This window comes from Cherax quadricarinatus, chromosome 56, assembly GCF_038502225.1.
Source record: "Cherax quadricarinatus isolate ZL_2023a chromosome 56, ASM3850222v1, whole genome shotgun sequence".
In the NCBI taxonomy this organism is placed as follows: Eukaryota; Metazoa; Arthropoda; class Malacostraca; order Decapoda; family Parastacidae; genus Cherax; species Cherax quadricarinatus.
In genome coordinates, this window is record NC_091347.1 from 17,930,040 (window position 1) to 17,940,039 (window position 10,000).

Sequence of the window (10,000 nt, forward strand, 5' to 3'; positions counted from 1 at the left end):
TGTGTGTGTGTGTGTACTCACCTATTTCTTCTTTGCAGGGCTCGAGTCTCAGCTCCTGGCCCTGCCTGTCAAACTAACAGTTACTGGGCTCACTTTCTCTTTACTTCGTGAGCACTATCGTACCTATTCGTAAAGGTATGTATAAATTCTTTCCCTACCATTTCGTTATTACACTGAAGCTCCAAGAAATCTTCTTGACATCTATGTGACCCAACTGTGTTTTTAACTCCCAGCTGTGCCCTCGTGTACCTGTTTCCTGCCTCTCGAAATGACTCTTCCTGTTCACCCTATCAATTATTTAGAGTATTTTTTACTTCGTTATCGTGTCTCCCCTGGCCCTTCTATCCTCTATTTCCATCAGGTTTTGTTTCTTCAGTCTCTTGTCATGGCTCACTCCTCTTAGCTCTGGGACTAATCTTGTTGCAAATCTCTGCAATTTGAATAGTTTCATTACATGATTTATTATGTGTGGATTAAATGTTAGTGAAAATAATCCACATATGTATAAATGAGTTGGTTTCTGAGATTTTTTTTTAAAGCTAATCTTCGATTTACTAAACTCCCATTTAGGTCAAAGTGCATTTGGGTTAAAGTCCGCCTCAGTAGATATGCTCGGTATTGTGCGTACCCCGAGGTCCATCTCCTTCAGCGAGATATGTAGACTGTGTCTCCCGAGCCTGTATACCTTTGCTATTCAATTTTCTTCTTCCCCAGTTATCATAACTTTACTCTCTCTTTCTGGGGATTGAAATGCAAATGATCTCGCGCTTTATAAAGTTGTTGCTTGACCAGCTCCGTCTGCAGCTTTTGTTGCAAGAATTAGACACATGTGCAACATCAGGGGATCTTTATTTGTAGACGTTACGCCATCCAGTGGCTTTATCAACATAAATTCAAGGACATAATGGGAATAAAGATACCCAGATGTTGCACATGTGCCTAATTTTTCAGATTATCGGTATTATCAACTGTTCATGCACAACTTATCTTCTGAAGAGGGCCTCAGCAGCGGGTCGGAATATACAGATCAATCACCTTTCCGAGTTTGTGTCTCCATGTGGGTTATTACTGAGCACCGACAAGTGTTCGTTACACTTTCTTTAGTTATTCACCAATAAGTATGTAAGCGAAACACAATATGCTGTTTAGGCCATTTTTACTGAGACGACGTTTTGCCCACCGGCGAAAACGTCGCCCGGAGAGCGAAAACGTTTTTCTCCATAACATCCGATACACCGCAGATAATTGTTCTCTTCTAGAATACAAGAACATAAAAAAAGAAGGAACACTGGAGAAGGCCTACTGGCCCATGCTAGGCAGGTCCAACTCACACCTGTTTCTCTTTTTATTCGTCTCGTATCATCCGAGAATGGGGGCACACCATCCTCGGTCTCTGAGGAAGAGGAGAGACAACGAGGATTGGTTGTAACAAGGCGGCTCTAACTCCCTGGATCAAGAGTCCACCACCGGCATCGAAGCGCCCACCTTGACGGGAGAGCCACTTTAAGCACGTGAACAAATTGTTCCATCCCCTTTATGCACTTCGTGTTCACTTGTAAACATTAAGACCTTACCAGTGTTCACTACTGACCATTAAGACCTAGCCAGTGTTCACTTCTGACCATTAAGGCCTAATAAGTGTTCACTTCTGACCATTAAGACCTAACCAGTGTTCACTTCTGACCATTAAGATCTAGCCAGTGTTCACTTCTGACCATTAAGACCTAACCAGTGTTCACTTCTGACCATTAAGACCTAACAAGTGTTCACTTCTGACCATTAAGACCTAACCAGTGTTCACTTCTGACCATTAAGGCCTAACCAGTGTTCACTTCTGACCATTAAGATCTAGCCAGTGTTCACTTCTGACCATTAAGACCTAACCAGTGTTCACTTCTGACAATTAAGACCTAACAAGTGTTCACTTCTGACCATTAAGACCTAACCAGTGTTCACTTCTGACCATTAAGGCCTAACCAGTGTTCACTTCTGACCATTAAGACCTAACCAGTGTTCACTTCTGACCATTAAGACCTAACCAGTGTTCACTTCTGACCATTAAGACCTAACCAGTGTTCACTTCTGACCATTAAGACCTAGCCAGTGTTCACTTCTGACCATTAAGACCTAACCAGTGTTCACTTCTGATCATTAAGGCGTAACCAGTGTTCACTTCTGACCACTACGACCTAACTAGTGTTCACTTCTGACCACTACGACCTAGCTAGTGTTCACTTCTGACCACTATGCCCTAACTAGTGTTCACTTCTGACCACTACGACCTAACTAGTGTTCACTTCTGACCACTACGACCTAACTAGTGTTCACTTCTGACCACTACGCCCTAACTAGTGTTCACTTCTGACCACTACGACCTAACTAGTGTTCACTTCTGACCACTACGACCTAACTAGTGTTCACTTCTGACCACTACGACCTAACTAGTGTTCACTTCTGATCACTACGACCTAACTAGTGTTCACTTCTGACCACTACGACCTAACTAGTGTTCACTTCTAACCATTACGACCTAACTAGTGTTCACTTCTGACCACTACGACCTAACCAAAGTCAACCTAACACAAGAAAAACTAATTTCCAAACAAAACTCTCAAAACTTTCGTTCATAATTTACTAGAACGACCCAGAGCGGACCCCCCAAAAAAATACTGTCCAGAGGATTCCTAAAATAACACAGGTGTCTCGCTGTTGATCTTACGAGGCTCTGAACCGGAGCGAATTTCCACAATAATTGATCTATCTATCTATCAATCTATGTATGTATGTATGTATGTATCTATCTATCTATCTATCTATCTATCTATCTATCTATATATATATATATATATATATATATATATATATATATATATATATATGTATATATATATATATATATATATATATATATATATATATTGGGGGTTAAGTAGGGACGGGGGTCAGTGCGCCCCATTAAAAGAAATTATGATTTTATTTTTTTTGTCTTGTTAGGGATTTTTTTTTACGGGGAAAAAATATGCTCTGTCTCTTTCGTAATTAATTGATGCTACTGTAAAGTTCGTAAAGAAATATTTTGTGTGTTTCTATGTGTTTGAGAGAGAGAGAAACAGACAGACAGACAGACAGACAGACAGACAGACAGACAGACAAACAGACAAACAGACAGACAGACAAACAGACAGACAGACAGACAGACAAACAGACAGACAGACAGACAGACAGACAGACAGACAGACAAACAGACAGACAGACAGACAGACAGACAAACAGACAGACAGACAGACAGACAGACAGACAGACAGACAGACAGACAGACAAACAGACAGACAGACAGAACAAAGGGCAGACAGCGGAGCAGACGACAGACAGACAGACGACGAACGAGGGCAGACGACGACGGAGCAGAACAGACGGGAACAGAGCAGACAGCAGAAACGCAGACAGCAGACAGACGAACAAACAGACGACAGACAGACGAACAGACGGAGCACGCAGACAGACAGACGGAGCAGACGCGGACGACAGACAGACAGGAGCAGACAGACGCAGACGACGGACAGACAGACGACGACGGGCAGACAGACAGACGACAGACGACAGACGAACAGCAGACAGACAGAGACAGCAGACAGACAGACGACGACAGACAACGACGAGCAGACGACGAACAGCAGACAAGACGAGCAAAGACAGACACGAACAGACAGACGAACGGACAGGACAGACGACAGACAGCGAGACAGACGAACAGACAAACGAACGAACAGACGCAGACGGAGCAGCGAACGAACGACAGAACGACGCAGACGCGCAAACGGCAGCAGAACGGAGCAAACGAACAGACGCAGACAAGAACGAACCAGCAGAACGAGCAAGCGACGAACCAGACGGGCAACGAAGCGAACGACAGCAGAGCGACGAGACGACAGACAGCACGACGACAGCAGACGAGACAGACAACGAACAGCGAAGCAGACGAAGGGCGACGACGGAGCAGCAGACGAGGACAGACGAACGACAGAGGGCAGACGACAGCAGACAGACAGACGACAGACAGAGCAGAACGAGCGAACGAAACAGACAGACAGCAGACGACGAACGAACGGAGCAGACAGACAGAAGGGCAGACGACGCAGCAGACAGAGCAGACAGACAAGGCAGACGCAGACGGACAGACGGAGCAAAGAGCAGACAAAGAACGGAGCAGACGGAGCAAGACAGACGACGAACGGATGGGCAGCACGACTGTCTGTTTGTCTGTCTGTCTGTCTGTCTGTCTGTCTGTCTGTCTGTCTGTCTGTCTGTCTGTCTGTCTGTCTGTCTGTCTGTCTGTCTGTCTGTCTGTCTGTCTGTCTGTCTGTTTGTCTGTCTGTCTGTCTGTCTGTCTGTCTGTCTGTTTGTCTGTCTGTCTGTCTGTCTGTCTGTCTGTCTGTCTGTCTGTCTGTCTGTCTGTCTGTCTGTCTGTCTGTCTGTCTGTCTGTCTGTCTGTCTGTCTGTCTGTCTGTCTGTCTGTTTGTCTGTCTGTCTGTCTGTCTGTTTGTCTGTCTGTCTGTCTGTCTGTCTGTCTGTCTGTGTCTGTCTGTCTGTCTGTCTGTCTGTCTGTCTGTCTGTCTGTCTGTCTGTCTGTCTGTCTGTCTGTCTGTCTGTCTGTCTGTCTGTCTGTCTGTCTGTGTCTGTCTGTCTGTCTGTCTGTCTGTCTGTCTGTCTGTCTGTCTGTCTGTCTGTCTGTCTGTCTGTCTGTCTGTCTGTCTGTCTGTCTGTCTGTCTGTCTGTCTGTCTGTCTGTCTGTCTGTCTGTCTGTCTGTCTGTCTGTTGTATGTCTGTCTGTCTGTCTGTCTGGTTGTCTGTCTGTCTGTCTGCCTGGTTGTCTGTCTGTCTGTCTGGTTGTCTGTCTGTCTGTCTGTCTGTCTGTCTGTCTGCCTGGTTGTCTGTCTGTCTGTCTGTCTGGTTGTCTGTCTGTCTGTCTGTCTGTCTGTCTGTCTGTCTGTTTGTCTGTCTGTCTGTCTGTCTGTCTGTCTGTTTGTCTGTCTGTCTGTCTGTCTGTCTGTCTGTCTGTCTGTCTGTTTGTCTGTCTGTCTGTCTGTTTGTCTGTCTGTCTGTCTGTCTGTCTGTCTGTCTGTCTGTCTGTCTGTCTGTCTGTCTGTCTGTCTGTTTCTCTCTCTCTCAAACACATAGAAACACACAAAATATTTCTTTACGAACTTTACAGTAGCATCAATTAATTACGAAAGAGACAGAGCATATTTTTTCCCCGTAAAAAAAAATCCCTAACAAGACAAAAAAAAATAAAATCATAATTTCTTTTAATGGGGCGCACTGACCCCCGTCCCTACTTAACCCCCAATATATATATATATATATATATATATATATATATATATATATATATATATATATATATATATATATATATATATATATATATATATATATATATATATATATATATATATATATATATATATATATATATATACAATACTAGCAGAAAGAAACCATGCAGACTTAGCTCCTTCCCAAGTTGAGGGAGCTGGAGTCAGGAGCTGGAGTCAGGAGCTGGAGTTGTCCTGCAAGCAGTACAGATGTGCCTTAGACAAGGATATGTGATGTCCAGACAAGGGTATGTGATGTCACGACCAGGATATGTGCTTTCAAGAGAGGAATATGTAATGTGAAATCCTGAATATGTAATATCATCACCAGATAACGTGATGTCAGGGCAAAGATATACGATGCCATGACCGGGATGTGGGATGTCACCATGAGTTGCTAAGCCTTGTTGAAAATGGGGGCAGTGTAAGAAATTATTTTTTTTTTTTATTAGGAAGCTGTGTGGGTTAAACAACTAAGGGATTTTGATAGAAAATGGGAATGGAAGTGGTCACAAACAAGTGAGCAGTACTATTACTACTACCACTTCTAATAATAATAATAATAATAATAATAATAATAATAATAATAATAATAATAATAATAATAATAATAATAATAATGTTAATATTATTATTGTTATTAATCTCTATTTCTATAAGTCCATGATACCACTATTACAGAGTTGGTGTTTGCTTATGACACAGTGCTATTGGCAGATTCAGAAAGGAAGATGCAGTGGATGATGGAGGCATCTGACAAGGGCGTTGCTAGAGAAGGGAAGGTGAGAATGAACACGGGGGGAAGGGGAATGAAAGAGCGAGAGTGGTGAGAGAAAGTAGAAATTCGTGGAATGAAAGACTGGAATGAAGGAGTTTGGACGTGAAGACGTCTGGACTGTCGTATCAGCAGATGGAACTAGGATAGGTGTTCAAGGATGCAGCGGGACAAGCAGAGCACTAATAACCAGAGAGTTGTTAGCCCTTTGCCTGTTGGCACTGGCCTCGTCCACCACCTTGCTGAACATAAGAGGAGGAGGAGAAGGAGGAGAGTGAGAATGAGGAAGAGAACAGAAGCTAGGAGAAATAATACTGTAGGTCACTTCCGGTGAAATGTTATTAAAAAGCGAGTTTTCTCTTTGACCTGAAGCCTAACTGACTGTGAAGACTTCGTTAAATGATCTCCTTAATGACTTGGTTATTAAGCGCCCACTGCCGTGTACTGAGAGTATCATTAGTCGAGACTGTAATCTAGCGAGAGAGAGAAAGAGAAAGGGGTTCCTAAACCACAAACCATTCTTGAATTCGCTTCGAGACTTTAACCAGTACTTTCACTACGAGTAGTTTCTGGAGTCCGTTAAGAGAAGAGACCTCAAGAGAGTTCTGTAACTACTTAGTCACATAACGTGATAGTTCTTGAACTCCGAGTTAAAGATTCCTTATTGAGACTTTACCTAATGAGAGAGATTTCTTCACCTAGGCGTGGCTTGAGAGGCTCGTTACTAAAAACTGTTCCCAGCGAGAAGCTCTTTAACAACGAATAGTTCCAGCGGGTCTTTAGGAGAAAGATGAGCATATGGAAAGTGTGTGGGCTTCAAGGGGGTGGAAGGGATCGTTTTAACAATCCAATCGTTCAATGAGGATTCTTGTGACCAGGTTGTGATGTATACAATGTGATTCCACTGCTACTGAAAGGAGTTGACACTAAAAAGAGTTCCACAGAGAGGAACCCACAGACACAAGAATCTCTATTTTCTCTTATTTTTCTCCCTCTCTATAAAAAAACCCAAATTAACGTCCCATCTCCATTCAATTTACATTTTTTCTTCTCTCCGCATTTCCTTCACGTCATCTTTTACTTGATTTACATTTTTAATACCAATGTAAATGAATGTAAATTGGACCCTCCGTGATTCAGTTTTTTTTTAACTTGAAGAATGAAAACGTAAACAATGAAAACCGACGGACACTCGTTGCCCATTTTTACAAGAAATTTATACTCCCTTCCAGAGGAGTTATGTCCAAAAATTCTAAGAGTGAGCATCACCTTCAATATTGGACTATGAATATATAAAGTTTGCTGGCTTCCCTCCCCCTGTTACTGGGCTTTATTAGATGCAATATTGCTTTATTAGTTATACTTGACTAGTTACAGTAAGCTTGCTCAGTTGAGCTTTATCGTCGATGTTTCGCATTGAGGTGAGGTTTATCACGGCTCTAAAAAGCTCTTCACAGAGCGAAACATTAGCCAAATATTGGCTGGTCTGGTCGAACAGCGACGAGACCTGTCCAGATTTTTGTCTTCGGTCTTTTAGACCGAGAGGAGAATGACAGACCGGAGGAAGGAGCTAAGAAGTGAAGACCAAGTCCCTTTCGTTGTCTTGACGATATACTGAGAGCAAGACAGTGACCAGAGACAGAGATAATATAGGAAGAATAGGTGTGTCATTGTCTTGAAGACAGCGTGAGAGGGGAAAAGACAGTGATGAAACGAAGAGAAGTCAATGAACTTGATAAACAACCAGAAAGTAACAACAAAGACGAGTCTCAGAAAGGGCGGCTCCTAGAGAGTGGAATAAAGGAGAATGAAAGTGTGTGTGAGAGAGAGAAAGGGGAGAGAGAGAAAGGGGAAAGAGAGAGAGAGAAACACCCATAAAAGAATATGAAGTTAGATATAGTTGAAAGTTTTCCTCGTGAAAGTGGGGAAGAGGATTCAAACGGCATTTTAGGGGAAATATAAGAGTTAGAAGCAGTTAGGACAACCCCTCTCTGGCACACAGATGAGGCTGTAAAAACGGAGAATAAAAGTGCCGTTTCGCACGGGGAAGTGGAAGCGAAAGTGATATTTGATGGTGTAAAGCCTTCAGTGGAATTGTTGGAGAGCTTGTGTTGAAGAAGTGGAGGAAGCTAGGAAGTGTTGGAGGGTTTGTGGTGAAGAGGTGGAGGAAGCTAGGAAGTGTTGGAGGGTTTGTGGTGAAGAGGTGGAGGAAGCTAGGAAGTGTTGGAGGGTTTGTGTTGAAGAGGTGGAGGAAGTTAGGAAGTGTTGGAGGGTTTATGTTGAAGAGGTGGAGGAAAAATGTTCCGGAAGAAGGCTTCCAGTCCTACTTAAAGGATCCAAGTGTTATTTATTAGACTCCAAGTGTTACACGAAGGATTCAAGTGTCTCTTACAGGATTTAAATGAAGTAACCAGACTAACAACAACAGTAACGAAATCACAACGTGTGGAAGCGCGCGTGTGCAGGCACATCGTAGTTCATCAGAACGTTGGTTTCCTGACGCACGTAACTCAAGCGCCAACATAGGCTGGTTTACACGTAGTTTTACGCCTCAATAAACGTAATATAATTAAATTCCCTTGGATTCTACAAGTGCTGTATCGCTGTTTTCAAGATCCAGGGTTAAGATATTAAAGGTGGAATGCTGTTACTGTTCCGTGTTCCTGAATGCGAGGAAGAGAGAGAGAGAGAATCACGCAGGAACAAGAAACGGGAACAACACAGACAGGGAACACAGACACAAAGAGACACATACACAACCCGCAAATAGGAGACAGAAGCTTACGACGACGTATCGGTCCGACTTGGTCCATTTACAAGTCACACTAACACGCGAAGGTGAGAGAGCTAGTATGCAAAAGATATACAAAAACAAATGCAAACACGGGCGTTTCAGCAGTGGCAAACGGGGCAATAGATATAAACAGGAATGCAAAAAAGAATTTTGCAAGGCATGTAAACAGACAGGATGTACGAGCGTAAGATCCAGATCAAACAGACACATTAACAAGAACAGTGCAACAGATATAAACAGGACAGTAGATATACCAAAGAGGGTTAACAGAAGAGAGCAACGGCAAACGTCTGAAGGTTAACACACGATCACTAAGAATATACGTGAGTTACCTGTGTGATGAGTACCTGTAAGTCTCCATGTACCTGAGACCTGTTTGCTGAGTACCTGTGAGTGTTTCCTTGTACCTGAGACCTGTTTGCTGAGTACCTGTGAGTGTTTCCTTGTACCTGAGACCTGTTTGCTGAGTACCTGTGAGTGTTTCCTTGTACCTGAGACCTGTTTGCTGAGTACCTGTGAGTGTTTCCTTGTACCTGAGACCTGTTTGCTGAGTACCTGTGAGTGTTTCCTTGTACCTGAGACCTGTTTGCTGAGTACCTGTGAGTGTTTCCTTGTACCTGAGACCTGTTTGCTGAGTACCTGTGAGTGTTTCCTTGTACCTGAGACCTGTTTGCTGAGTACCTGTGAGTGTTTCCTTGTACCTGAGACCTGTTTGCTGAGTACCTGTGAGTGTTTCCTTGTACCTGAGACCTGTTTGCTGAGTACCTGTGAGTGTTTCCTTGTACCTGAGACCTGTTTGCTGAGTACCTATGAGTGTTTCCTTGTACCTGAGACCTGTTTGCTGAGTACCTGTGAGTGTTTCCTTGTACCTGAGACCTGTTTGCTGAGTACCTGTGAGTGTTTCCTTGTACCTGAGACCTGTTTGCTGAGTACCTGTGAGTGTTTCCTTGTACCTGAGACCTGTTTGCTGAGTACCTATGAGTGTTTCCTTGTACCTGAGACCTGTTTGCTGAGTACCTGTGAGTGTTTCCTTGTACCTGAGACCTGTTTGCTGAG

General features: G+C 43.3%; 1 long non-coding RNA gene across 2 annotated transcripts in view; it reads left to right on the forward strand.

The window, feature by feature from the left end:
* The window catches only part of LOC138854361 (uncharacterized), a 163,320-nt gene that overhangs the window by 94,214 nt on the left and 59,106 nt on the right, over positions 1-10,000 (forward strand). For both annotated transcript variants that reach the window (XR_011393554.1, XR_011393555.1), the window contains exon 2: positions 39-135. This is a non-coding gene — a long non-coding RNA (uncharacterized lncRNA). The remainder of the gene's footprint in view (positions 1-38; positions 136-10,000) is intronic.